The following is a 6,511-nucleotide window of genomic DNA, read 5'->3' on the forward strand; positions in this document are numbered from 1 at the left end:
TACTGATGGCCTCCACAGCCTTCTGTTGCAAAAAATACCACAGATTCACCACCCTCTGACTAAAGAAATTTCTCCTCATCCCCTTACTAAATGAACATCCTTTAATTCTGAGGCTATAGTCCTAGACTCTTCCACTAGTGGAAACATCCTCTCCACATCCACTCTATCCATGCCTTTCACTATTCTGTATATTTCAATGAGGTCCCCCCTCATTCTTCTAAACTCCAGTGAGTACAGGCCCAGTGCCGACAAACGCTCATCATAGGTCAACCTACTAATTCCTGGGATCATTCTTGTAAACCTCCTCTGGACCCTCTCCAGAGCCAGCACATCCTTCCTCAGATATGGTACCCAAAATTGCTCACAATATTCCAAATGCGGCCTGACCAGCGCCTTATCGAGCCTCCACATTACATCCCTTGTGTAAACATTCTTTATCTGGATTTTTCAAGCTGCAGCCCACATGAATATTCTTTCTCTCTGCAAGTCATCCATTCTTCCCTGGAAAATCTGTCTTTCCAACCATCTATTTCCTGGCCCACCCATTCTTTACCTCAACATCCATTTCTTTCCCACATCTCCGTTAAGTTTTGGGAGGAGTTAAAGGCGATTTATAATTGTGATTTATGATTCTTTCATTGGGCACTGTTGTGTGAAAGCATAGGGACATTTTCACAAACTAAATTTTGTTCAAAACCAAAGTTTACTGACATTACTGTTACTGAGAGTAATGTTCTCTTTCGATCAAGTATTTTTCAAAAGAGCACCACTGCCACTTTCTGGCCACATGCAGTACTGCGAGGTCAAACATTTTGCAGACATTGGATAACTGAATAGCGTCAAGAGTGTTTAATTGTCATGTGTACCGACAACGGAACAATGAAATTCATACTTGCTGCAGCTCGACAGGCTCGTTAACAAAATAACACACGGATAAATATATATATTAATCAATGATGCAATCAATTAATAACAGTACTAGGTAATCATACCAGGTAACCACATTACAGCAAAAACCAAGGTTCATAAGTGATCGGAGCAGAATTAGGCCATTCAGCCATCAAGTCGGCTTCGCCATTCAATCATAGCTGATCTATCTTTCCCTCTCAACCCCATTTTCTTGCCTTCTCCCCATAACCTCTGACACCCGCACTAATCACGAATCTGTCAATCTCTGCCTTAAAAATATCAATTGACGGCCTCCACAGCCTTCTGTCGCAATGAATTCCACAGGTTCACCACCCTCTGACTAAAGAAGTCCATAGTGCAACCAAAGATATAGAATATCAGTTACTGTGGCATCATTCTGGTAAACATCTTTTGCACCCTCTTCAAAGCCTCCACATCTTTCCCGTTACAGGCGACCAGAACTGTACGTGATACTCCACATGTGTCCTTAACCAAACATAAAACATTTGACTCAAGGACCATCATGTGGGTTTGAAACCTTGAGCAAAACACAAAGGAACTCAGCGGATCAGGCAGCATCTGTGGAGGGAATGGACAGCTGAAGTTTCAGGTCGGGACCCTTCTTCAGACTGATGGAGTAGGGGGGGCGAAAGCTCGAGGAGAGGTGGGGGCGGGACGAGGCCTGACGAGTGATAGGTGGATATAGGAGAAGGGGGGCATGAAAAGGAGATATATATATATATATATATGAGATACGATAGAACTTTAATTATCCGAGGAGGGAAATTGATCTGCCAACGGTCATAAAACACAAAAAACGTACGTACGTACATACATACACACATATACATACATATATCTATATTTACATCCTTTATCTAAATTATCTATATGTATCTATATTTACATCTACATACATACACACATATACATAGTGTTCCTTGGTTTGTTTTATGTGGGGGGGTGGGGGGGAGGGATTGGGGGAATTTTGTTTTCAATCTCTTACCTCAACAGATATGCAATTTCTTTCCGTATCGCATCTCCGTCCGCACTGCGGCCTAACATCGAGGAGTTGGCGGCCTTTCCTGGAGACCGACCGCTCCAGGCCGCGGGAGTCTGCGGGACTTTAACATCGCGGAGCTTGCTATCCCTTTGCCGGGGATCAAAGCTCCAACCGCGGGACCTGTGGACTTTAACATCGTGAAGCCCGCGGTCTCTGATAAGAAGAGGCCGATTCGGGAGCTCCATGCCGCGGAGAGTTTCAACCGCCCTGACGCAGGAGGTTTCGATCACCTCGACGGGAGGCTTAGATCGTCGGCTGCAGGGGCTTTGATCGCCCCGACTGCGGATGGTTTGACTGCCCCGAACACGGGAGAGCAAGGAAGAAGGTTGAACTTTATTGCCTTCCATCACAGTGAGGAATGTGGAATCCACTGTGGTGGATGTTTACGTTAACTTTTATGTGGTTGCTTTTCACTTAGTATGGCTGTATGGTAACTCAAATTTCACTGGTGTTTAAGAGACATTTAGATAGGCACACAGATATGCAGGGAATGGAGGGACATGAGTCATGTACACTCATGACTCTGGCAATGGAGGAGGCCTGGGACAGAAAGTCTGAAGAAGGGTCTCGACCCAAAACGTCACCCATTTCTTCTCTCCTGAGATGCTGCCTGTCCCGGTCAGTTACTCCAGCATTTTGTGTCTATCCTCGGTGTAAACCAGCATCTGCAGTTCCTTCTTCCACTCATCATGTTGGGCACAGACATTGTGGGCTGAAGAGCGTGCGTAACTCTGTCAAATTTACAATATAGTCGTGGATGATCTGATAACAAATGCCAATTGTGAACAAATATGAACATGGGGAATGGCACATTGGCCAGGGCTAATATCCCTCCATTCCCTGCATATCCGTGTGCCAATCTAAAAGCCTCAAAGGCCACTACTGCATCTGCCACCACAACTGGCAGCGCGTTTCAGGCTCCCAACCCTGGCGCAGCTGGTAGAGCAGCTGCCTCACAACGCCAGAGACCCGGGTTCGACCCTGACTTCGGGTGCTGTCTATGTGGAGTTTGCACATTCTCCGGGTGCTCCAGTTACCTCACACATCCCAAAGAAATATGGGTTTGTAAGATTATTGCCCCGAGTGAATGAGAAAGTGTGATAATATAGAACTAACGTGAATGGGTGATCATTGGTCGGCGTGGATATATACACCGATCAGCCAAAACATTATGACCACTGACAGGTGAAGTGAATAACATTGGTTATCTTGTTACTATGTTACTATGGCACCTGTCAAGGGGTGGGATATATTAGGCAGAAGTGAACAGTCAGTTCTTGAAGTTGATGCGTTGGATGCAGGAGAAATGGGCAGGAGTAAAGACCTGAGCGACTTTGACTAGGGCCAAATTGTTATGGCCAGACGACTGGGTCAGAGCATCTCTGAAACGGCAAGGCTTGTGGGGTGCTTCCGGTCAGCAGTGGTGAGTACTGACAGTGTTCCGAGGAGGGACAAACCACAAACCGGGGACAGGGTGTTGGGCGCCCAAAGCTCATCGATGTGCGAGGGCAACGAAGGCTATCCCGTCTGGTCCAATCCGACTGTGGAAAGACAACAAGCCGGTGGAGGGAGTGTGATGCTCTGGGCAATGTTCTGCTGGGAAACCCTGGGTCCAGCCATTCATGTGGACGCCAATTTGACACATGTCACCTACATTGTTGCAGACCAGGTACATGGTAATGGTATTCCCTGATGGCAGTGGCCTCTTTCAGCAGGATAATGCGCCCTGCCACACTGCACACATTGTTCGGGAATGGTTTGAGGAACATGATGAAGTGTTCATGGCGTTGCCCTGCTAATGCTTTGGTGCCAGATACCACAGGACACCTTCAGGCGTCTTGTAGAGTCCATGCCTCGGCGGGTCGGCGCTGTTTTGGTGGCACACAGAGGACCAACATATTAGGCAGGTGGTTATAATGTTTCGGTTGTTCGGTGTATATCTTGGTAAATTTATCTCTCAACTATTTGCATTAATATTATTATCAAATCAGGTAATTCTTTCCATTAATAGAATCAAGTCAAACACAATTATAATAGGTAGAGCAAAGGAGAAGTCAGAGTGCAAAATATTTGGCATTATTATTATTGCTAATATACTTTATATCCTTCTAATTTTGTTCTTGCCAAAAGATCCAAACCAACTAGCTCCCAGCTCTGCCACTGTGCTGGTAATTAGATAGCACTGTACCTCAGTATACATGACAATGATAAACTTAAACCTAATGTGCAAGCAGATGTGATTAGGTCTGCAAACACATTACACACAATACACAGATAAAGATAATATTCTTCCCCTCTGATATCAGGCTTCTGAATGGACCTTCCGTAAGTTTCGGTCCGGTCCGATTCACCTCTACCCCATTGTGGACATTGGACTTTGTCCATGGAACTTATGCACCACAATGCTGAGAACAATATTCTGCACTCTGTATTTAGTTTAGTTTCGTTTAGTTTAAGAGAAGCAGCGTGGAAACATGCCCTTTGACCCACCGAGTCCGCACTGACCAGCGATCACCCGGTACACTTGCTCTATCCTACTCACGAGACAATTTACAGAAGCCAATTAACCTACACATCTTTGGAGCGTGGGAGGGAAGTAGAGCACCCGGAGGAAACCAGGGAGAATGTACAAACTCCGTACAGACAGCACCCGTTATCAGGATCGAACCAGGTTCTCTGGCATTGTAAGGCAGCAACTCTACCGTTGTGCCACCATGCTGTCGCAACGGTAGAGTTGCTGCCTTACAGTGGCTGCCTTCCTGCACCCCACTGTATCTCCCCCTTTGCTCGCCCTATTGTACTTGAGTTAGACTTGATTGTATTTATGTATCTCAGTACATGTGACAATAATAAACCTAAATCTCACATTGAAACCCCTTCTTCTTAATTGGGCAGCACGGTGGTGCAGCGATAGTTTCTGCCTTACAATGTCAGAGACCCAGGTTTGATCCTGACTACGGGTGCTGTCTTTATGGAGTTGCACGTTCTCCCCATGACCATGAGGGTTTTCTCCAAGTGCTCCGGTTTCCTCCGGCACTCCAAAAACGTACAGGCTTTGGATGTTAATCGGCTTTGCGAAAAATTGTAAATTGTCCCTAGTGTATAGGATAGTGCTAGTGAGTGGGGATTGCCTGCCCCCCACAGTGATGTCACACTAGCCAACGAGCTTAACACCTTCTTTGCCCGCTTCGAAACTGGCAACACCGCCATGAGTGGAAGAACCCCAGCCAAGGCGAAGGGACAGGTTTTAACATTGAGCACACAGGATGTACATCGCGTTCTGCGAAGGGTCAACCCATGCAAGGCTGCAGGCCCGGATGGAGTTCAAGGAAGGGTACTTAGGGACTGTGCTGAACAGCTGGCTGAGGTCTTCACCAGGATCTTTAACCTGTCGTTATCTCTGGCTACGGTCCCCAAGGGCCTAAAGTCATCTACCATAGTGCCGGTGCCGAAAAAAACAAAAATCACCAACCTGAATGACTATCGTCCGGTTGCCCTAACTCCTATAATCAGGAAGTGCTTTGAAAGGCTGGTCCTCTCACACATCAAATCCAGCATTCCCGCCTCACTGGACTCGCATCAATTCGCATACAGGGCAAACAGATCCACAGAGGACGCCATCTCTCTGGCTCTTCACACTGTCCTGACTCACCTGGAGAGACAGGGCACATATGTGAGGATGCTATTCATAGACTATAGCTCTTCCTTCAACACGGTCATTCCCACCAAGCTCATCACCAAACTTCACCAGCTAGGCCTCAGCTCATCGTTATGCGACTGGATCCTGGACTTCTTGCTGGAGCGACCGCAGGCAGTGAGAATGGGCCCGCACCTGTCCTCCACTATCACCCTGAGTACCGGCACACCACAGGGCTGTGTTCTGAGCCCCATGCTCTACTCCCTATTCACACACGACTGTGTTCCTGCATTCAACACCAACACCATTGTCAAGTTTGCAGACGACACAACAGTGATCGGGCTGATCACCAACAGTGATGAAACACACTACAGAGCGGAGGTGCAGAACCTGGCGGACTGGTGCTCAGATAACAACCTGTCCCTAAACTCCTCTAAGACCAAGGAGCTGATCATCAACTTCCGAAGGTCACATAATGGGGAATACGCTCCGATCTTTATCAACGGGGACAGTGTGGAGAGAGTGTCCAGCTACAGGTTTCTGGGCACTCACATTTTGGAGGACCTCACATGGTCCACTAACACCGCCGCGCTGGTCATGAAGGCACAGCAACGACTGTTCTACCTGAGAACACTGAAAAAGACTGGTCTGCCCCAACAGCTGCTGGCGACCTTCTACTGCTGCACCATAGAGAGCATCCTAATGCATGGCATCCCTGTGTGGTATCGCAGCTGCAAGGAGGCAGAGTGGAGAGCTCTTCAGCGGGTAGTCTACAGAGCTCTGAAGATTATCGGGACACAGCTACCAGCCTTGGAGGGCATCTACAATACATGATGCCTCAGGAAAGCCACCAGCATTCATAAAGACTCCTCACACCCCTGCAATAGTCTGTTCGAACTTCT

This window comes from Rhinoraja longicauda, chromosome 12 (assembly GCF_053455715.1).
Source record: "Rhinoraja longicauda isolate Sanriku21f chromosome 12, sRhiLon1.1, whole genome shotgun sequence".
Classification (NCBI taxonomy): domain Eukaryota; kingdom Metazoa; phylum Chordata; class Chondrichthyes; order Rajiformes; family Arhynchobatidae; genus Rhinoraja; species Rhinoraja longicauda.